Source organism: Patagioenas fasciata, chromosome 3 (assembly GCF_037038585.1).
Source record: "Patagioenas fasciata isolate bPatFas1 chromosome 3, bPatFas1.hap1, whole genome shotgun sequence".
In the NCBI taxonomy this organism is placed as follows: Eukaryota; Metazoa; Chordata; class Aves; order Columbiformes; family Columbidae; genus Patagioenas; species Patagioenas fasciata.
The window spans coordinates 108,790,172-108,812,747 of record NC_092522.1 but is presented as its reverse complement, the minus strand read 5'-3'; the positions used below and the strand labels follow the sequence as shown (position 1 = coordinate 108,812,747).

At 43.4% G+C, this 22,576-nt stretch overlaps 1 long non-coding RNA gene across 13 annotated transcripts in view; it reads left to right on the top strand.

Moving 5' to 3' along the window:
* The window catches only part of LOC136100541 (uncharacterized), a 121,510-nt gene extending 99,315 nt beyond the window's left edge, over window positions 1-22,195 (top strand). For 8 of the 13 annotated variants that reach the window (XR_011738527.1, XR_011738524.1, XR_011738523.1 and 5 more), the window contains 3 exons: window positions 18,217-18,373; window positions 20,449-20,531; window positions 21,926-22,195. This is a non-coding gene — a long non-coding RNA (uncharacterized lncRNA). Of the gene's footprint in view, window positions 1-18,216; window positions 18,374-19,791; window positions 19,922-20,448; window positions 20,532-21,925 lie in introns of all 13 variants that reach the window. The other 5 variants (XR_010651200.2, XR_011738522.1, XR_011738519.1 and 2 more) reach the window with 2 other exon arrangements.
* The last annotated feature ends 381 nt before the right edge of the window (window positions 22,196-22,576 follow it).

Here is a 22,576-nt window from a genome sequence, read left to right as displayed (position 1 = left end):
ATCTGGAGAAGTCTCTGTAAAACAGGTGTTAGGGTTTCAAGTTGAACTTTTTACGTTTGTCCCTAAAGGCAGATCTGTTAAGTTTTTCCTTTGTGAGGGTATAGGCTTGAGGGGAATCACCTGTACCACAGCGGTATCCTTTGCTTTTAGAAATGGAACTGCAATCTGCTGCCCATGCTGCTCTGAACTGACCTTTGAGTCTGCTCTTGCAATCCAGTATCTGTTTTCTGAGCCTAAGCTTTGAGTCCCAGGCTTTGCTGCAATCTCCCCAGAGAGCTTTGAGGCAGTTCATCAAAGCAGGTGGAAGGAAGAGTATGTTGTAATAGATCTTTCATTCTTGCATATGAGTAACGAGGAGGAACAAAACGTGCTGTCTGTGGACATAATTTTTCTTTCGAAACCAATCATACCAGGACTATAAATATAAGCAACGTATTACAGGTGCTACGTGCAGCCTTAAATATTCTTCTCTGCTGCCAAAGTGTGTGTAGTGGTGTGATTTTGTTATGGACGGAGAGAAATACTGTCTTTTATTTTTGTGACAGCACAAATACTGTGTTAAACAAATTACTCCCAGGACATCTCAAACATTTTTATTGTCTTAGCAGCTCAATGCCAACAATTAGTTTGTGTTCAACTTCCTAGGTAAGTTAATAAGCTTTTTAGAGTACTTCATGATTGCAGTTTAACAGGGGTCTCAGAATTTATGCTTCGGTTCTAGCTGCTCAGCATTAGTATTGTTCATTCACTAGTCGAGCATCTATTTCCTAAAGCGGCCCCTTCACCTTCTCGGTACCTGCACCCTGTTCCCCCTCAAAGCTTCACTTTCCTGGTAGCTCTTGCATGGCCTGAAGGATGCGTACCTCTACCTGGGATGAATTATTCCTTGCTGGGCCTATTCCAGCAGCATTCAAGAACTTCCAGACACTGTTCAGAAACGAGTATGAAGTTGAAGCTAGCAGCTCTGCTGCCCAGGAGATTGAATTGCTGTCATATTGCATCTGACTCGCATCAGATCAGAGTTTAGGATTTGGGTGATTTGTTCTTCAGATTAATGTCAATCTGTTTTAAATTAAAACACCCTGGGGCAAATCCTTTGCTATGATCAATGAACTGTCTGGCTGCAGTCAACCAACATTACAACAGACATGAATTTGGCCTCCTGGTTCATTGCCTCATCCCCTGCAACATCACTTTCCTTATGTGGTTCAGACATCAAGCCTTTGATCCTATGAGTTGTTGACCATCTTCCACTGAAATCAGTGAGAACAGAGGGTGTTTCAGTGCTCAACACCTTGTTGGTTCAGGTACAAGGAATGGGCCACGTATCTGCTCTACCTAAAATATAACTACAGTGTATCTATGAGCAGGAAATCTGCTTTGCACCTGTTTTATCACAGGAACAAAAGGCGCAGGAAGTATTTGGAAAATGAGGAACACACCTGTGTGTGAGTGTATAACAAAACATCTTTATATATAATCATTTACTATAAGTCATTTCAGAGTTGACAAGCTGTTTTTCAACTTCATGTCACCACTGCCTGATGCATCTAATTAGTCCTGTTCTCCAGCTGACAAATATCAGCTGCTCTTTCTAAAACGTGGTTTCTCCCTTAAGTACATCCCTCTGGCAAAGTTAAATATTAATTATCCTTTTTAAAAAAAAAAAAAATTATGATTACTCAGGGGTGCTAATGTCACTATACAATGAATGGGTATGTCAATACCATGAACTATTGAAAGTGGTGTTTCTGAACCTCTGCAGCAGCCGAGATGCATGAAGATGTGCTAGAAATGACTGTGGCAGTTGTGGCTGCTTCGTGCTGACAGCCGTGCAGGTCAGCAGTGGGACTCTGTGGGTTGGTGGGTGGGGGCACCGGGCCTGGCTGTGGGAAACGCACCTTCTCATCCCAGCTCAGATGCTGACCTGTTTTCTAACTGCACAAGTAATTTTTCCTTCTGTTCTACATACTGAAATTGCAAGGCACAGAACAGTACAGATACAGGGGGTGCTCAAGTGGCTCTGCAGGTCTGAGTTGTGTGGACTTGCACTTTTGCTGAGGATTTAGGTGGTGACAGGAGCTAGAGCTTTTCGGGATCCTGCTCTCCTCCCTTCTACCCTTTGTGCCCATGGTTGTGGGAGACAGTGGTGGGCTCTACTCTTAACTCTCTGCCATGCTTTGCCCTACAGCTTCAGTAATTCCCTCTCCCCTGATCTGCTGCCACTCCTCAGACAGCAGAGCACAGTCCTTCACTGGGGAGGTGTGTGTACTCCCCATTGCCACATCAGTAGATGGCTGTTTCACGTGGATCCCATTTCTGTTTGTTTGCTTTCTCTCACACTGACCATAGCCAGTGTCTGTGCCTCGTCTCAAAGCCAGCCATCCGTGTGTGCTGGCCCTGAGCAAGAGCCATACCCACGCCTTGTGAAACGGGCTCAGAACCAGACAGGGAGATAGATATGTTGTAACTGTGCTTCCTGAGACCAGTTATACCAGCTGTACCCACCCTATGACATCCTTAGCAGTTCCCACAAAAATGAAGTTGCCCGTCCTGTCCACCTTGTTGCCACACTGACGTGAAGGCTGATGCAGTCGTTTTCTTCCCTCCTGGAGACTTTGTATTTGTTCTGTCCAGACGGATTTGGAGCTGGACTCATTTGCTGGCCCCATGCGGGGGCTGATGTAGCTGTGCAAGCCCTTATTCTTTGTGCCTTTCGAAGCATTGTGGGCAACTTTGAAGCTGTTCCCTTCCTCCGGTGGCACTTCAGGATATGCAGGCTCGCTTTTATCTCAATATCTTTTGCTCACTGCAGCTCAATCCGTCCTGCTCTCCAAGTGGATCAGAAAGACCCTGAGGATCTCCTGTAGCTGTTTGCTGCCTTATTCCAGTTTCTCACCTTGCCATTGACCTGACTTTCTGACCTAGCTTCTTTGTGAGTGTTTTCTAGCGTGACTAGCATTTTCTCACCCACATCACACAACCCAGCATGCCTGCAGCCTGGTGTGCCAGACTTGTCTTGCCTCCCTTTCTGTAGCCAGCGAAGTATTTGGGAGTTCACTTGGTTCACTGAGCCAGACCATAGGACTGTAATAGCAACTGGCACTTGTTAGAGCTTGGGCTAACATTTTTGCAATATGTAGATGAAAATTTAACTCGGTCCTAGAGCAGTATGCTTTAGAAGCCCAGAGTGCTTGCGGATATATTCATAAAGATAAAAATTAATAACATCTGTTTGCATTGCAAGTGCCTTGCTTAGGGAATGGAGTGCAAATAACTGTGCCTGGGTACCTGCCACATCTTTAAGTCATAGTTTTATTACATGAAAATTTGCATGTCTCTCTTGTGCTTTTCGGAGTCTAAAAAAAGTGACACCTGATGGATGTTTTGAAGAATGCTATTTTTTTGCAGGTTAGATACCTGCTAAAGATCCAAATCCTGTCCAAAAGAAACTGAGGTGGGTAGAATCAATGTGAACATGAAAGCTCCCAAACTGGCAGTCATGGAGGATATCCAATCATTATAATTATTTCCAAGTAATTTACCAGATCTCTAATTATAATATGAGGTCATCTTGATGCAAAATGATGTCTAATTAGACACAATCCCTTTTCAGATACTCGTAATAGATTCTAGAGAAAAACCTTTTGGCTTCTCTTATTGGGAGCTTTTAATTCGTAATTTACAATTTTTTTTTTTGTAATTAATTTTTTGAGCAAACAGGGCAAATCAATCTATTTGAATTAATTAGCATTTCTTCCATGGTTTCCTAGTCTCCCTCCCTGTTACTCCTTCTTTTCTTCCCCTTATTTGAATATGACTCTAATTTATTCATGTTTGTTTGCAACCAGTGCATAATGATTTCAAGCCACAGGCAGACAAAAGACTGCAGCACAGGAAAGTTTGCAGCTATGGGAGGGAAGGAAGGTCTGTGGAAAGGTTGTGTTGGTCACCTTCATTTAATTACCAACACCTTCTTGTACTGGGACAGGTGAGGACAGCAGCAGAGTTAAGCAGGGTTGTGAGGCTGAAGTGGGACAGGGTAACAGAGTGCAGGAAGGAATGACTGCAACCACAGAGAGGGAAAAGAGTAAGCACCCAAGCAGCAAAACTGACTGATCTGCATTTACTGAAAAACATCATAAGCCGGATATTGTTCCACCTTGAAAATTTATAAGGAAGTCCCTATGAGATCAGTTTTGCAAAGAACACCTGGACAGCATTCACAGAAACATATCTCTTCTTTATTAGTCAGTGTTTGTACAGCCACTTGCTTTTTCCAGTGTTTATCCATATCCATTCCTTTACCTTACACACATGTACCGTAGGGTCTGTAGCAGGCAGATTTCTGCTCCAATGCACACTCGTCCTTTCTCCCCATGAAGCTGTGAATCTCTCCAGCTGAGAGAGGTCCAGTGGTTTGAGCTGGATGCTGGGCACCAGCAACTCCTGATGTTTCCTTGCCCTGGTTCCTTTCCTAACTTGTTCTGTATTTTCTGTGTCTGTCAAGCAGTGGAAACTTTTGTCAGGACAGTGATGTCACAGTTTCATGGAACGGTGACAAGAAAACTGTTATTTTCATGTGGTCTGTGATGTGAGACACTTTGGTTTTGTTTGGAATGGGAGTGCTCAAAAAACCGAGGAGTCCTAAGTTAGCAGGTGATTTTGTCTTCTTGTTTTCCTCATCTGTATAAGACGCATAACAATGTTTACATACCTAACTCCCTTGGATATCGCGAAGATTAATTCATCTTTTTAATGCAGTTTGAAAATAGAAATTGCTAAGTAGCATTAACTCAATCAGAAATTGTTTTTCTGTTAAACAGGATCTTTATCTTTCATATAACTTGCCTCTGCTGATATCAGCTTGTACTTAATGTATTTAGAATTAAATCCAATAGGAGAAGCTTAGATTCAGGGACAGAATGACCATGAGAGAGGACGAAGTTTTTGTAAGATTGTAGATTGCTGCTTGGAGATGCAATCTACAGCCGCAGTTTGAGGGCCAGATCAAGGTGAAATAGCGCTCTGGCCTAATAGATGTATTCATCTAATTTTCTGGTCAATTAAAAATCAGCCCAGACAATGCATGGAGACTGGGGAGATTAAATAGAATCTGCAGAAATATCTCAGGAAACAAAAGAATGCAAAGAACCTGAGTCCACTCTGTTGGAGCAGTTGAGGCAGACTTTGTAAGAGGCAGTGCCTGCTCTGCAAACTTTTCTGGGCTGAGTGAATTGTGATATTCAAGATTACTTCTACACTAGTAAATAAAATAAGCCAGAGAACTGTTTGGTGGCCCCAAGGCCAGACGGAGTGTCATGGCTTTTGCCCATAAATTCTCTTTCCCTCCCACCTCAACAAGGTGGCCCATCCAAACTGTGTGTTGGGAATGGTCCCTGGCTATTGCTGAAATGTGTCCAGGCATTGTGTATGAGAGCTGGTTGCTGTGGGACAAGTCCGTGCCAAGGACGGCACTGGGAGCTGAGCAGCAGGATGATGCTGTGCCAGTACTTGGGCCCGTGCCCTGGCCCTCTTTGGTTGCCTAGTGCAGATAGCCCATATGTCTCTGACTCTCGGCCGCATCCTACTGTTCCTTCAGCCCTTCCTTGAATATTTGGCTTGAATTCTTGTTTTGTTTGTATCAGAACAGTGTTGCCAGGATCTGAGCTGCCTTCTGGAGCGGGTCAGATCACTCAGCCCATCACTGGCTGCTTAACAAGCAGAGGGAGACCTGCAGTCCTCCAGCATCATGGGGAGTGTGGGGCTGGACGCTTGACTGGACGGTGCGTGAAGAGTAAAAGGGTCAGTGTCCCGCCTCAGAAGACTGGTGCACGTACGGACCACAACGCGGGTGTATTCACGGGGCAATTCTCCAAGCTGTCATCTCCCAGTCATAGCCAAGCTCTTAGGCTGTAATAACCTTGATGCAAGGAAGTGGGTCTCAGCTAATAAAATGCCTTCTTTATGCAGAAAGCAATAGAAGTTTGGTAATACTATAGCTTGGGAAAGTGGGACGAAAGCTATTCTGAAACCTAAATAGCTTGTTTTAGAAGAGCTAATTTCTTCTAATTTGCAAAGCTAGAGAGTGTCATGTAGATCATTTGTAGGTTTCTGTGTGTAGTTACACGTACAAGTGTATTTACTTGACAAAACACTGGGAAAATGGGATGATGATCTGAAATTAGAGGCTGACTCAGATGCCTGGAATTTAATTTGTCAGCAAGCAAAATTAGTAGCAATGAATAGAAGACATAAAATGACTTGATCAAATTTTCTGCACAGATCTTGCTTTACAGAAGAAAATGTATAGCACATAAAAACAACTCAAAAATTATTATAAATATAAAATGATAGTCACTTTTGGCATATGGCAGAAAGAAATTAAAAAAAAAAAACAACGAAACCCCCTTACTTTCTAGAAAAGTGCCGATTGTGTCATTCATATTTAAGCTTTCCCAGTTCACATGAAGTATGGGGGTCTACCTGAGTACACAATCTACTTGTCCTCTTAGAAAGAAAATCTTCTCAGTACTGCAGCTTATTAGGTCACGTGCATAAATGAGACACACACTTAACCAATCTCCTGAACTGAGCTGCCTTTTGCCACAGAAGCCAAAGTCAAGTTTTACATTATCCCAAACCATACTTCAAATAACCTGTTGTATGGCAACTTTTGTTTTTCATGAGTAGAAAGGTGTACTTGATGAAAGAAAAAAGAACTTTTCAGTCTTGCAAGAACCTTAGTAAGGTTCTCCTCAGAAAGGAGAAATCACAAGATGAGGCCAAAACATTTTAAAGGCTTTGGCAAGTTCTTTTTCATGCTTTGGGAGACTTCTAAATAATCGTGAAATTCGTAGTTTCTTTCTCTTTTGCCTATGACAATGTAAATTGTTCTGTGATCCTTATTGATAATAGCAACTGAGAGACAGATGATCAGAAGCTAGCAGAAATCTAGCAATTTTTAATTGCTTGTAATCTTTAATTGAGACAGAATAAATTTAAGGGGACAAATAAGAGCTTTAGAAATCTGTTAATTGGGCTGGAATGAATATGATGTCTCCTACTGGGACAACTAGAATGCAAAAGCCCATCTAGAAGCTAGGAACAAGGGTTGGGCTATGGAAAAATAGAAACCAACATTCCTTGGCCTGGGAAGCAGATGTAATCATGAAATGATTGTAGACTTGAGAAGCAATATTTCTCTGCAAGTATATGCCCTCTAATTCACCTGAAAGATTCTTATCTGTTTTCCCTCTTAAGCATGCACATACATCTAGATTACTCAAACAGATTATTTTGCTTCCTTTCATGCTTCGAAACCTATGCTTTGCTATTGTAAGGAAGCTTTTCACTTGTGGTTGCAAGTTGCTCCGAGGACTGTCCCAAAGTAGACCTACGGGCTGTGTCTGGGCTGGAGTTCATGTATGGAGATGAGTGTGATCATCATATTGGAGACGCATATCCAAGCTGTGGGTAGTCACTGGCAGACCTCTGGGATGGGGCGCATTTAGTTTATCTCATTGGGGCTCTTATGTGACACCCTTGCATCACTGGCTGGAGCCTTCTGCTGCATTGAGGATGAGAGGAAAAAGGTGGAGGTGGCATGAACCTGTGAACTATACAGTGCCTTTGGTCCAAGGCTTAACAACCCCTCTTCCTGTCAGGTCATCAGCAAGCCAGCCTGAAACCCAGACTGTGTTCCTTGAAAGGTGATCTTTTGAATTTATCCCATAGTGCTGGCTCTACCACCCCTCTGAAGCCAAAGGCTTGGAAGGAACAATGGCACTGGCTGGCTTTAAGTCTCCTTAAACCACTGGCTGAATGCTCCTGTAAGATGTTAAAGCTGGTGCTCCAGTGAGTACACAGGAAATCTCTGATGGTTACAGAACCCAGGTTAAGGCACACAGAGTGAAATTCTGAGGAGCTCTTTGTGCTCGATGATGTGAGTAGGTAGCAAGTAGGGGCTTTCCAGAGACCCACTCTGCTTCCCTGGTAGGGCGAACCAGTGAGTAAGGAAGGAGCTGAAGAGGGAAAAGGCACATAAGTTCCTTTCATGCTGTTCTGCCTTTTTTTCCTTTGGACATACCTCAGGGTCTTTCTTGTCAAGAACATGTACACTTTTGATGGACCTTACTTAGGATGAGCAGAGACAGGAATGGCTTCTCCTTCCCAAAGGCTAAGAGCAGTCTTCTTGTTTTAAGAACAATTTTATTAAATAAAGTGATGGAAAAATAGGTCTTTGATAGAAATGACTTAGACCCTGATCCTGCTGTAGCTGCTTACCTGTGACAGCACTGTGTGTGATAGTCGGAGCTTCACATGGTTGCCATCTCTTTCCCTCTATTTTTTCATGTTTTTAAAGCAATTTCAAGTGCGCATGTGAATATTCCAAACACGTTAATACAAATGACATTAAAATATGTTTCTGGTGCTCCTATTTAGGCTGTTCTTGGCAGAGAGAGGGCTGGGGAGTTCAGCTAGAGCTGCCCAGGCTTGCCACAGCCAGCTGAGCAGCAGGTTCCCCCTCCTCCTCCCTCCGCCACCAAGAAAGGAAAAAAAAGTCTGTCAAGTCCTAGATAAACTTTGAAAATGTTAACAGAAAGAAGTGGAGAATGGTCTAGAAGCCGAATGTGAGGCAGAGAGAGAGGAAAAGATCTAGGCAGTTGTGAAAAGGTAGAAGGGAAAGGATTTATCATGGGACAGTAGGACGGGCTGCAGAGGGGATTAAAAACAGGCAAGTGAACATTACTGGATGCTGATGATATTACAAGGGAAATAGCTGCTTGCTGCTGGCTGTGTAGGAGGCTTGTCAGACTTGGGGAAGTAAAAGCATAGTGCTTACATCAACAGGATTTTTTTTTTTTTTTTAATAGCATCTGGTCCTGTGTTGCATTTGGGCATGATATTTAGTGACCTACCTACATGTGACACATTTGCTGTAGGCAGTGTTGGTTGCTGCAGCTGGCAGGGACTGGAAAGCTTGCAGAGGGGAGCTCTGGAGCATGAGGGCCCAGTACTGCCCAAGCCCTGAACAGGTCCAAGCTGGGTACATCAGCGTTGGCGCCAGAGGTGTCCCACTGGTGATTTAAGCCATGCGGCTTTCAATGTTCCAGCTTGAACTTTGGCTCTTGGGAGCCACTGTACTGAAAAGAAAATGTGTATTTGATTATGAGTGGAAAGGAGTGCCTGAGCCATCTTCAGCAACTTGAAAAAAAAGAGTTTGGTTTGACCTTTTCGTTGCACAGAAAAGTGGGACACAGGGAGGGAGGGAGGGAGAATCCTTGCTCTCTCTGGCTCTGCAGTAGCAACCTGGGTGCAATCTGGAATTACCGTGCCCACGCAAGTGCCACAACCTGAGCCTGAGCTTGGCCATGTTCAGTGTTGGCCAACTGCTGAGTTTTTCTCCACGTAAGGAGCTCTGTGTGGGCATGAAGCATTTCATGAGTGAGGGAAAAGACTGAAGCTGTGCCTTGCTGGCTCAGAGGCAGTGTGGGAGAGCTGAGTGGAACTGGGCTGGGGTTTAACTGGCATCTAACAAAGCTCTGTTTGGGACAAAGCCCAGCTGTGGCTCCTTGGTCCTCTGCTGCGTTCTCAGCTCTTGCACACCATGGCAGACAGCTAGCTGTCAAAGGAGAGCCACCAGAATGAGGCGTGAGCCCAGCAGCACCCTTCTACAGCCCACCCTTAACCACAGGAGGATGAACCGACTGCACAGATTGTGGGGGTCAGCCCCATCTCTGGGAAATCCCCAGAAGGGAGAGGGTGAGCCGTGGTTCCTCAGTACTGCAAAGCTAAGCAGGAGTTACATTCAGTCTCTACTGCTCGTTAATGCCTTTTGCTCCTGATCCAAAGCTGTGGGGTTTTCAGGCTGCAAGGAGCAGCCAGTTTTGTAAAACTTTGATTGTAACATTTAATCAGGCTGTGACCCATATTCGGGATTATTCAGGTCCTTTCTCCCCTACTACTGTTTTTGGTGCATGAGTGAGTTTTTTTCTTGGTAGTGATGCTCTGCTCTTTTCTTTGTATCCCAGCTGGCATTTGCTTGATGTGAACAGAGTGCAGCAAGTTCTCCAAGTACATTTCAGAACATCAGATGGCCTTAAAGGTTTGAAAGTCAGTGACTTTGCAAAAGCATTTCAGACACGTTGCAGAATTAACAGGTCAGGTAAACGATGAGCAGATCTTTTTTACTGTTGTGGGTCACAGCCCCCTTTCTGTTTCTCTAGGCCTAGAGTTTTATCGCGTGAAAAGGGATTAGGCTGGATAAACCAGCAGTGTCTCTTGAGGACCTAGCATGGTGCAGTAATCACACAGAATTGTAGGGAGAGAACAGGAGCAATTGTATCTCGTACTTGAGTTATTGGAACATGCCTGCCTGCTCATGTGAGCCAGGAGAGAAAGATTGTTTTTCCTTTCTGAAGAGGGAAAATTGGAGGGAAGCTGTGCCAGAACCTTTCCAGGTTTAGAGAAGTGGAGGAAACACCTGCTACGCCATCAGCATTCTTGTTAACAGTGACTGCATGAGCGACAGAATCTGTCCCTTCCGGAGATGATTCAGACTCAGAAGACTCTTGGTAGTGATGACACGAATGCCTGGTAGCTCCTGAAAGCAGAACTAATGAGCAGTGCCACTCACTTAGCGTATGGTTTGACAACAGATGCACATGTTGGTAATTAAGTATTTGGCTGCATTGCATTATTTTATTTTTGGATTTCTCAAACACACACCCATTGGAAACTCTAGCCACATTTGCATGATTTAAAAGCATTAAACTTATAGCAAAGGTAGAAAAATCAGCATAGGGAAACTAAACTCCACTTTACTGAATGGCTCAATAGCGCATAAGCCTTCCTGAGGACTTCAAACCTAGGAAACATAGGCTTTGTATGACAAAAATATACATAGGGACTAATCCCATGTTGAGCAGAGCTATGTCTGTGGTTTCAGCACACAAGTGTCAGACCAGAGTTTTCTTCCACTGTATGATCACATACATCACTGCTTGTGACCCGGCAAAGATTTGGAGTGGCTTTGGATGTCGTGAACTTCATAAATACCTGAATGCAGTTATACCTTGCAGCACTAGAGAGCTGATTCAAATACTTCATCTTAGAAGAGATCTTCTGGAATGCTTTTTCCTGTCCTTGGATGCCAGTGGTTAATATATGTCAACATGTTAACACAGACCTCAGCTACAAGCTGCAAAATATGTACGTAATGGTGCTTGCTGGAGCATCTGCTCCTCCACTTTTTAGCTATTCTAACCCAGTCCAGAAACTAATTAAAACTCTCCCTTGGAGCCCATGCAGCTTTGCTCTATGTATCTCAGATGTACTGGAGAACCAGTTGCCCTCGAAATGCTGGAATTTTTTCTCAGCCCACTCCACCCAGGTTTCTGTGATGGGCTGTTAAGGAGGAACTAGGGTGCACCATAAGGACATGATGGACAAGCATACAGTGGATGACTGGGGAGGTGACCTGTTCCAGGAATACTGCATGATGACATGGCTTTCCCTGGACATTATCTTACAGAATAATAGTTTCCTTTCGCATGAAAGTTAGGAGTTGAGCCAAGTATGTTGTACTCAGGTTCATTTTGAGATTCTGAAAGCAGCAGAACTAGTGAGAAGGCCTGTTCACTATCCTGAGGTTAGTAATGGTACACAGCAGAGATCCAAGATCTACTGGACTATCCTTGTAAAACCACCTGTGAAGTTTGTAAATATTTTCAATGTCCGGAGTGTTGTCCAGAAATTCTCAACCTTGTTTCACAATTCAAAGAAATTCCAAGAATTTGTCACCACTGCCTTCCAAAAGTATAATTGTTCACAGACTGTGCCATCTTTCCGTGAAAAGATAAAGTAAAATCTCCTTGTTTCATTCTCTGTATTTGTAAGCATGGTTCTAGAGCTAAAATTGCAACATGCTAGTGCAAAGACAGTATTTTACTGACTGAGGTGTCTCTGTGTATCTTTCTGCATTCCTTTTCACTGGCTGGAAAGTCTGTGCACACCAGAGAATGACTACAGCTTGGGCTGAAATAGAGATCGTTATGCTTAATGAAAAAAGAATTTAAGTCAGTGCTGACACTGAGGAGAACATTTAGAATCTTGAAGGAGAAAGACAGAAATCAGAATGCTAAGAAGAAAGATATGACCAGGCAGTTCCACCTACAAACCATAACCCTCTGGGGCAATCTCAGGTTTCTGCTACGCACCAGCATACAAAACAGATTATATCCTAACCTCGACTGCAAGCATGAGAGTATTGGAAATCTGTTGCAGGTGTTTGATGGTAAACAGTGTTTATAGCTGCCAGGGTGGAAACATTTATGTGTGTGAGTGCAAGTGGAGGGCAGGCCTCAAACTTTCACCCCATTACCTTCACATTTCGGTTTTGCTTTGCTGAGTACTAGATGCCCGGTGATTTCAGCCTGCTAGTGAATTTAAGAAAGCACTGATGATTTTACTTAAGTATGTGCTGTGTTCAAATTTGAAATGTTAGAATCACCTGAGAAGTAGTGGTCTAATTTATCACAGGAACAAAAATATACAATGGAGACTGAATGGAAGAGGATAAGTTCTGACAGGCATGCCTTTACTTTTTCAAGCAAGTATTTTTTGCTTGGGTGGGTGGTGCATTAGTTATATATACAACTCATGCTTTTAGCTACAGCAAATGTGAGAAGACATAATAATAGCTCTTCATGTTAAGGCTTCCTCTTTTTTTTTTTTTTTTTTTTCAGTTCAGTTAGTTTGAGACTTTAGATTATTCTCTTTCTGAGAACTGGGGGAAGTATTTTTAATACCTCTAAGTGTGAGTGGTGCCTGGGCTGCTCTTAGCTTAAGTTGAAAACAGCAGTAAATTTACTAGGGAGTTGAGGCAGAAGGTTGGACATCTAGTGCAAGGCTCCTGATCGCTGCCTCACAGGGGTTCCCAGTCAGTCAGGAAGATAAGAAAACAAACATATCCATCCAAAATACAAAGGCTTTGATGACTGTGTGTGTGTGAAGGGCTAAGTATGCTCTAGTGGTATCTTTTTAAATACAAAACAATAAGTAGTATTAGTATAGCCAAAAGGGCAATGTGTTTGCGAAAGGGCAACATGTTTGCTAAATTTTTGCTCTACACACAGTGGTTGACAATTGCACGCAATGAACTGCAGCACGAGCAGGACTAATGAACCTGTTGGTCTCCTCGGTCAGGGCTGTTGCAGGCTGGGTTGGTCAGGGAGGGGACAAGAGATGTTTACCACAGCCCCACACACCCACTGCCCAAGTGTTTTGTGGGTGGGGTGGATGTTAACGAAGGAAAGGTTAACGAGCTTGTTCAAGCGATCTTGTGCAGCAAACCACTGAGGGAGCGTCTTGCCTCCTTGGGGTATAACGTTCACCTTGCTTTCCCTTTTGGAAAATGCAGTTCTTCACTCCCACTAGTGACAGTCTAGAGAGAAAAAAAAAAAAAGAATACAAGAACATAAAATGGCTGGTCCAGCTCTCTCTTTTGATAATGGTCAACCAGATGCCTAGGGAAGGGTATACACTGCAAATGCAGGAATATTTCCTTATGAGTTTCCTTCCTTCCTAAGCCACAGAAGTCTGTGTCTAGTACCCAAATGGATGTCTGCCTTGTGAATTTGTGTAACTGCATCTTGGGTACTATTCACAATACCCGTTGGCAAGGAGCTCCTCCATTTAACTAGCAGTTCTTTTGAAAAGTACCTCTCCTTGTTTTGGCTCTGTCTCCTGATTTCTATTTTGTGTCCCTCATTCTCAGTGAGCATTTCTTATTCACCTTTTCTATACCACTTTTTGCAAGAATTGTACCCCTTAATTTTCTATCCAGGAAATGAAATATCTGTACCCATGTCATGTGTGAACCTTTGCATGTTCAATGGAGGCTGTGAGGGTCTTTCCAGCAGGGATTGCTTCAGTACAGGCTTAAGGTGGCCCCTTTCTTGATGGCAGAGCAGCCATATGAGCTCTTGTCTTCCTCAACTCCAATGGGAATGGGCAGTCAGGGCAGCTGAGCAGTGTAGAAGTCATCCTGGTTTGCTTAGTGCATGTGAAAGAGGCGCGGGGATGAGGGAGCACAGTGTGGGAGCCATGCACCCTGCTCACTTCAGAAGACCCCACAGGTCTGTAAAATCATCCTATTAATAAAAATACACCTTTTTAAAAAAATCTGGGAAGGTACAAGCACTTTAAAAACCTAGAACAGTTTAACTCCAACACAACATAACATAAAAAAATCTTGAAGTTGAGTGAGGTAGAACTGATTAGAGTTCAGGACTGGGGTCTGCAAAGCTTCATTCATGCACAGAGTCCCACCTCCTGTGAGCTGCCCCTGGAGCCCCCTGGGGAGCTGGGCAGGTTGAGAAGCAGAGGATGCAAGCAGGTATTTCCACAGTGCACAGGCTGAAGCATTTGAAAATCAGAATGCCCAACTTTCCTTCCCCCCGCCCCCCCCCACTTTAAATTGGGTAATTGGGCAAATGCTTTAAAAAGAAGACATTCCTTCTTTAATTTGTAGCTGTTAATTCATTTATAAACTACATGTGCTTCATGAGTGATTATGCTAATGTACTTAAGACTATTTAAACCCTTGCACTGATTAGCCTAACCATTCATTCTAACTACATTATACAAATAAGATGTTATCTGAAAAATGTGTCTAGCAAAACTCCATAATCACAAATATGCTACTTTATTGAGTGCAACTATTGGCTTTACTGGATGCAGCCACTTACACTTTAATTTTTAACATTCTGTTTTGCTTTGTATCATGTATACTATATGGTGGGACTAGGCTGGTGGAACGCATTTAATGGCAAAAATAACCAGTTAAATTTATATTTCATCCTGTCTCCAGGCAAAAGAATTTGCAGGGTCACACTCAGCTCATGCATGCAGAGGAGCAAGCGGGCTGTAACCCCTCTGAGGCAGGTGGATGCGCTGGCTCTCTGCCGTGAATTAGCACAACATGGCCCTGGCCCTGGTTTCTGCTCTGAGGTCTGCCAGGTGCTACGGGGCTGCAGGCAAATCACTTTAGCCCAGCGGGTCTGGTTTTCCCCATCTGTAGGGGGTAGTGACGCTTAGCTACCTTCCACGTTTGCTGATGAGAAGTGCTATCTGAGTCATAGGCGTTGTTATTAAAGGTATCTGGAGTGATGATTTCTTTGGGCAGCTTCGTGCTGAAGGTGTCTGAGGCCATTCTGGGTGGGTTCCCTTGGGGCTGTCTTGGTCTCGCTGTCATCATCTAGTGTCATTTCTTGATTAAATGATCCAGGGAATATAAAGAGAAATGAGGATCTGTGCTCCCTCTGTACTGCTCTAAAAGCAGCAAGGGAGTTTTGAGTGATTCTCCTGATATAAAAAACTTGTGGCCAACTTGCAGAAGGTCTTCTGCTAGCAGAGTCCCAGGATGTGAGGGACTGGAGGGACAGAGCTCCTGCTTTTTGATGTGGAGGAGCAGACCCATTCTGCTGACTCTGAGGCAAAATGACAGAGCTCTTTGACATTTTTGTTGATGGATCTTTTAAAAATCTGTCTTAAGATGAATTTTAATTAAGAACATTTTTGGCTGTGTGTTGCTACATGACCCTGGCACACTGTAAAGTCAGGAGGGCCGATCTTTTGGGAGGGGACAGCAGGGCGCAGCAGCCTGGTCGCTGCTTGGCTTGCCAGCATCCCAGCCACATGGGCTGTGGGGCAAGGCCGTCTGTCCCCCAGCCCCAGGGGAGGCCGAGGAGGACCAGTGGTGGTGAGGACAGGGCCTGGCTGTTTGTTTGGGCTGGTTCCTCCTCTGTGTACTGAACACTCTCAGCAGCAGACATTAGAAACAGTTAACTGAGCTCAGGGGTTTGTGTGAAATAACTTCGAAGGTCAGAGTAAAACACAACATACTTATCTCAACTCATCTGAAAACTGCCCTCATCAACAGCATTGTTTATGCCTGATAGATACCCTGAGCACCAATTACGGTTATCATTTCCTGAGGTGCCAGCTGGGGTAGGTGTGCAGGGTGGAGATACCAAGGGAGGGAAGGGGCTTGGTGACGGGTGAGGAGTTTTTGGCAGCAGCTTCCCAAGCAGCCCCATGCTGTGAGGATCCCATGCAAGCTCACCTTGGCATCGTCTAGCCTTCTCCTCTCTACAGTACTCAGAATTCTATTATTACTTTTTTTCTTCTAATTTGAGATCTAATGCTGATGGTGCTGTGTGGAACAAAAACAGAGGCGTTTCCTGCCCCAAGATGGCCACTCTCTCTCTAAGGCACAGCCGCTCGGGCAGGATACAGAGAGAAGGCTGGCTTGTGCTGTGGTCCTTGTTTCCCTTCACTACCAGAGTCTTGTTCAGAGAGTCAGTGGTCATCCTCCTTCTTCAGGGGGGATTGTGTATTGGGGAGATTGGCAGAAGATACAAAAGAGAAACAAATATGGGAAGAAAGCAGCTGGCCTGATAACGGAGGGTAGGATGGGTGGAATACAGTAATACACAAAACAAGCAAACAGAGGCAGAAATGCACCAGCTGGAGAAGTGAGGATCTTGAAGGGGTGGTAGACAATGACATTATGATATTTCTGTGCCCGAGGAACAGTAATTTGTTTCTGGGAAGGCTGTTTGTAACCTCTGCCCTGCTTGGGTATACATGCATGAAATGGATCTAATCTTGTCCAAAAAATTCACAACTTGCATTGACCACTTTAAGACCTCTGATGAGCAAAGGAGAGCAAATTCATCCCAGGATCCATCAGTGGCATTAAACTATAAGCTCTGCACAGTAATGTCAGATAGTACAAATGGAAAAAAAAAAAGTCCAAGATAGACATCTGAGTATCTAATACTATAAAACTACTTAGAAAAATGTGCTGTGGACGGAACACATGGAAGAAGCTATGCTACTTTGCTAAAGTGTGATATTTAGAGACTAGTTTGCCCAAAGGGGCAACTGCTTGTACACATGCGGCCCTGTGAAGCAGAACCCCTGCACCCGCCCGTTGGGAATAGTGACACCTGTGCACCGGGTGCTGACTTTTGCATACACAGAAGCTGCTTTTAGGGTGCATGGGCGCAAGTGCTCCTCCCTGAACATCTGCAGGTGCGGCTGCATGCAAAGACGCAAAGGGAAGTTGAAAGGAGGCTATAGTGTATGCCCTTCATGGTAAAAAGTCATGAGTCACACTTCAAAATACTGTAAGATTCCATGTTTTCAGGCTTTTCTCTGCAACCAGGAAGGCCAGAGTTTCAAGGACAGCAGGTAATAACCTCTGGGAGAGAGGACTGTGAGCCTAGCAAAACACAGGAGCTGACAACTCTGAAACTTTACCCCCAAGTGTCCCAACACAGCTGCAACAGAACTGCCCACAGTGCAGATTTGGTATCACGCTCTGTATCACCATCGAAATGTGAACCAGGAGACTTTCTTGCTGTCCTTGTGAGAACGAAGAGTGAAGCAAAGAGCGGCATAGCTTGTGGCAGTGCAGCTCCCACAGCAATGACAGCACCAACACAGGGATGTTACACATCAGCACAGCTTTCTTCATACATGTGCGTGCAAAGCGTAGCCTAAAAATGTGTGTATACAGGTTCTGACTTGAGATAAGACATGTCAAGGTCAAGCTAGATGCATAAGGGTTAAACACCCACCTCACTGCAAAATGCGTAACAGTTGCGTTTTAGTATTTATGTATTTAGTGTCATAAGAGAGTGTTATTTTCTGAAGTGGAGAGATGTACAGAGGGGATGTTGGATCTTAGATTATAGAACAAACTGAAACCAACTAAACCATGAGTATAAAACCGTGCCGCTGCTTCTTCTTCCCTGTCACTAATTAGGAGAGTTAAAAATCTTATCTACTTTATTAAAAAATAATACCAAGATTTGCACTTGTATGGATTTTTCTGAAAAATTTTCATGGTCCTGAGAGCTACACAGTACTGCAGGAAGATGTACTACTGAAAAGCAAATAGAGACATCTAAAAAAGAAAGATGACTAAGAAGAGGACCTAGTCTATGATTTAATTGAAATCAATGGGAATTGTGCCATTTGCCTTTGGTGACAACAGAATCAAAGCTGAAACACCGGCTATAGTTTATTTTAGATTGCTGCCCGTCTGAGTTTAGATTTCAGATATCTCCACAGGGTTCCTTTTCTTCTAACTATCTACAATTTATGGCAGCAATATATATTCTAAATATTTTCCTCTACCAGCAGATCAGCTGAGCCTGTGAGGTCTGGGGGTGAGACAAGCCCGTTCCCTTTTATTCTGAGAGGGAGATCTGCAAGGTGTGAGTCTAAAGGCAGTGGACATTGCACTGCAGGAGGATGTGCCTCGGGACCAGCCCTCCAAAGCTGCCTGAACACAAAGGTGAGAGGTTTGAGCAAGTTGTGCTACTCAGCATTTCTCAGGTAGAGATATGGGGAGCAGAAGCCAGCTAAGTGGGCTGGAGATGGAGCAGCCTGCGGGGCGAAAGTCTCTGCAGGTTGTTGGCTGAGAGCTGAGCTCTAGGGGTGAGGAACCAGTGGGAGGGTGGAGTGGAAGAGCCTGATGTTGCCAAATCCATCCTTAATCTCTTGGAAAGTGCTGCATTGTTGTGAAACATGCACAGGGGGAAATATCCTCATGTAGGGAAGAAGGAAAAAATAAGGCCTGAAGTCAAAGAGGCAACATGGAAATCACATCCATCTTGGATAGATGTAACAGTCCCTGTAACATTAACACATTTGAGTAGCTCTGCTCTTGCTTGCTGGTAAACATATGTGATTCTCTTTTAATGATGAATAAAAAATAGTAGTCACTTAGTCTTTTAGAACAAAGTAGTAGTCAGCATCTTCTGCATGCCCTACCTGCTCTTGAATACTGGTTAGTGGGAAGGGACAGGCAGAGATCTCTGTGGGAAGTTTAGACAACCAGATGGACAGGGAGAAACTAGTGGTGAGTACTTGGGACACCAGGTGACCTGAAGAATAGATAATAACTTTGATGCTGGAGGGAGAAGAAATGTTTTATAAAACAAAATCCAAGAAAAAAATTGTGAATGTTGACTAGGGGGAAATGTCTAAGGACCAGGGCACAAAAGCAGCATCCTTGTGGAGGCATTTATGGAAACTATGAACACAGGTTGAGCTTTGTAACAGCCTAGTCAGGAATCACTAAAAAAATCACTAGAAAAAAGAAGTGAGGTGCATCTTAGAGAAAAAGTTGTGGTTTGCAGAACTTCAAAGTTTCCTGGAGTGCTCCTGCTGTGGGTCATTTTGACTGACAGGTTTACTGAGATGGAGCATCATGGCTGTGTTTTCTCACTGTCCCTTTTTATCTGGTCAGGGGAGAGAAATATCGGACATGAAAAAGGTACTCAGCTCTGCTGCAGTCCTTGCAATAGCGAAGATCAAGCCATTGATCAAGCTTTCATATTTCAAAGGAATAAAGAAAATCATCACACTCTTTCCCTTATGCACTGTCACCACAGATATGTGTTACTGGAGGTGCCCAGAGCAGATGCTGTCTGACATTATAGTAGAAAGCAACAGATAGGCAGTTGTCTCTGCTAGAGCAGCCAGAGCTGAAGCAGCAATGGATCCTCCTATAAGCAAGGACAAATGGTGACTGAGATGTTTCTATCCCAATAAATCATACAACACACGCCCTGTTATCCTTGGGCCCAATGCTGCATTTCTTTAACATCCTAATGTGCAAATAATCTTGAGAGGAGTTTTGGGAATGTGGGGAATGTTAGCAAATTAGTGCATGAAGCACAAAGGCCATCTAGACTTGTGTCTCCATAGGTTGAAGTGACAGCAACCAAATGATGTTTTATTGAGGTGCTCTGAGCAGGAAGGATACTTTTGCTTTGCTAAAAGAAACTAGGATTTGTGGAGCCTGACAATCACATATGACAAATGTATCAGCCCAGAGGTAAACACAAAGTAGTTTATTAATGTGGGTGGCATGATTGGCATGTAATAGAAATACTAATTAGCATTTATAAAGTTTTATTATTCTGATGAAATTAAACAATTTTTATATAATGGTTCAAGCAGACAACATTCTTTTTAAAGGCAGGAAACTGAGGCTTATTGAGGCTTACTGGCACACACAGGGTCACACTGTGAGTTTGAGGGATAAGCAGCTGAATTAGAAGACCTGACTCCCATTGTAATGCTCTACATTAGATGACAATCCACAATAGAAAAGATGAACGGAAATAAAAAAGACAGATGGAGAATGCAAGGAAATGTGCATAAGTGTTTGAAATAAATATGTTCAATGAGCAAGGATGAAACTGGTAATTGAAACCTTTGCACACTTAGAAAATTAAATGTATTTGTTTACAGTGCACTTGGAATAACAGGGTACTGAAAGGGATGATTGGGCCTGTGACAGAAAGTGAAAGCATTTACTGAGGATGTTGATAAAAACTATATTTTTACCTCCATTTTCAGGAAGGAATAAGAGGACAGATGGCAGAAATTTCCCAAGGGATAAAAGAGAATTACTTGAGAAGGTCAGGATCAGACCCGCACAGGTGATCATGAAATTGTAGTGCCTGAAAACTCAATTTCTCAAGGTCGATATAACCCATGCCAAGGTAACCAGCTTCTCTGAATTCTGAGGCAAATGGGACGGCATGAGAAAACTGGGAGGTACTGGAAGACTGGTAAGACTGTAATACCGGTGATGACCTAGAGTGAATCAAAGTACTTAGAGTATTGTCAGCTGGGTGGTTTCTATTTTCTGTGTGTTTCTGCACCACACTCATCAGAGGAGTATCAGAGCACCTCCAGTAACATCAGCCACATGGTCTTAGCTCCCTCAGCCTCTCCTGGGAGAACAGATGTGCCTTGGAGGGCCTTGTTTCAGTAGCATTTCTTTGTTATTCTTGGTGTGTGTTTTGTAGAATATTTGTTGCAACAGGACAGGACAAGAAATTTGTCCAATGCCTGAAGTGGAAGGTTGTAGGTTAGGGAGGAGGCTGCATTTCACCATATCAGTTGCTCCTGGAAGAGGTCTGGTTGGACTGGAAATTGCTGGAGATTTAGGAGAATAAAGACAGGAGTTCCTCCTCCCTCACCATAGCTGTTGACCTTATCTCCAGCTGATTTGCGCCTGCTTTCTCTCCGAGTTTCAGACATGACCATCAGACTCCAGCTGTACAGAGGAATGCAGTTCTGTTCCAGTCCTAGTCTAACAACCAGATTTTGTGAGATGTCTTGTTCTTAATGTCGTGGGAGCTAAATGCCTAAACATCTTAAAAATCTGTGTTGACTTTATTCCAATTTTGTCCGTCTAGCAATTGCACAAGTGTACACAGTGCCCCTGTGCTTTTGCATCATTTAGATAAATGCTGTAGTATGAAAAGAGACAATAACCCTGGGGAAGGTGCTGGAAAAGGTGAGGAGGACTATAGTGAGACAGGTTAAATACTGTGACCTGACTACTCATAGTCAGCATGCTTGCGTGAGAAATAGTGTCTACCAAAGAGAATCTATTTGGTTTTGATTTCTCTGAGGACATGCAAAGAATTTCAGTGGATTGACATTGTGATTAGAATTTAACTTCTGACCTTATGGAACAAGTGGATATTATAAATGTAACACAGGGTGATGAAGCTTTTTCAGTGCTGAGGAGCATGTTCCTAGTTTTAGGGAGTGTCCAGAGTGTTACGATCAGAACTGATCCTTTATCTCTCTTCTTAGTGGATATCACAGAGACTCACCAATATAGGCATGAGCTCTAGGGCAGGGATGTCAAACTCATTTTCAGTGAGGGCCACACCAGCCTCATGGTTGCTTTCAAGGGGCTGCATGTAATTTTAGGACATTTATACAGTCCTAAAGCTCTAGGGGATGCTCAAAAAGTGATTCATTTCCCATGTTCTTGGTAATGATTGTTCCTCTTACATCAAATCCTTGTGTCTAGTCACAACTGAACAGATGATGGGCTCGACAGTCATCCTGCTGGATCCTGGTTGGACTACTATGGAAGAACTAACATCCAAAGTAAGAACAATTTTTGGACAACTAAGAAGAAGCCAGAGAATATTTTGAACTGGAACAAGTTACTAGCACTGACCACTGAACTGTATCAGAGACACATAGGCACTCCTGGATTTCATATAGGCTTGCTTCTGTCTCCCAGAATTTGTAATTTTCTCTAACAAAGAACAGTTTTTCTGACATTAAGAAACTACTTGAAATGTCTGTTGTCTCTTATGTTATTATTAAGCCTAACTTCTAAATATTGAGGATGTAGTATACAGCATGTTACCCTTATCTAAAAGCTGCAAGTACTGATGCAAAAAGACACCCTGCAAGTATGCCTGGTGCTGCCCACAATAAATACCTCTTTGAGGGAAGGAAAAGATGAAGATGTGGTCATGTGCGGTTGATGTTGATTGAAGCTATGTTTGTGCCTAGTACAGTAAAGATATTGTTCAGTACTTATCTTCCTTGTGAAAATGTTCCTGTTGCAATATTACCAAATTATCTATGTGTGTTAATCATCTCTCATGCAAGTACCAGCTGGGGAAGTTTGTTCTGCCCCATCACATGTATAAGTGGTACTACTTAC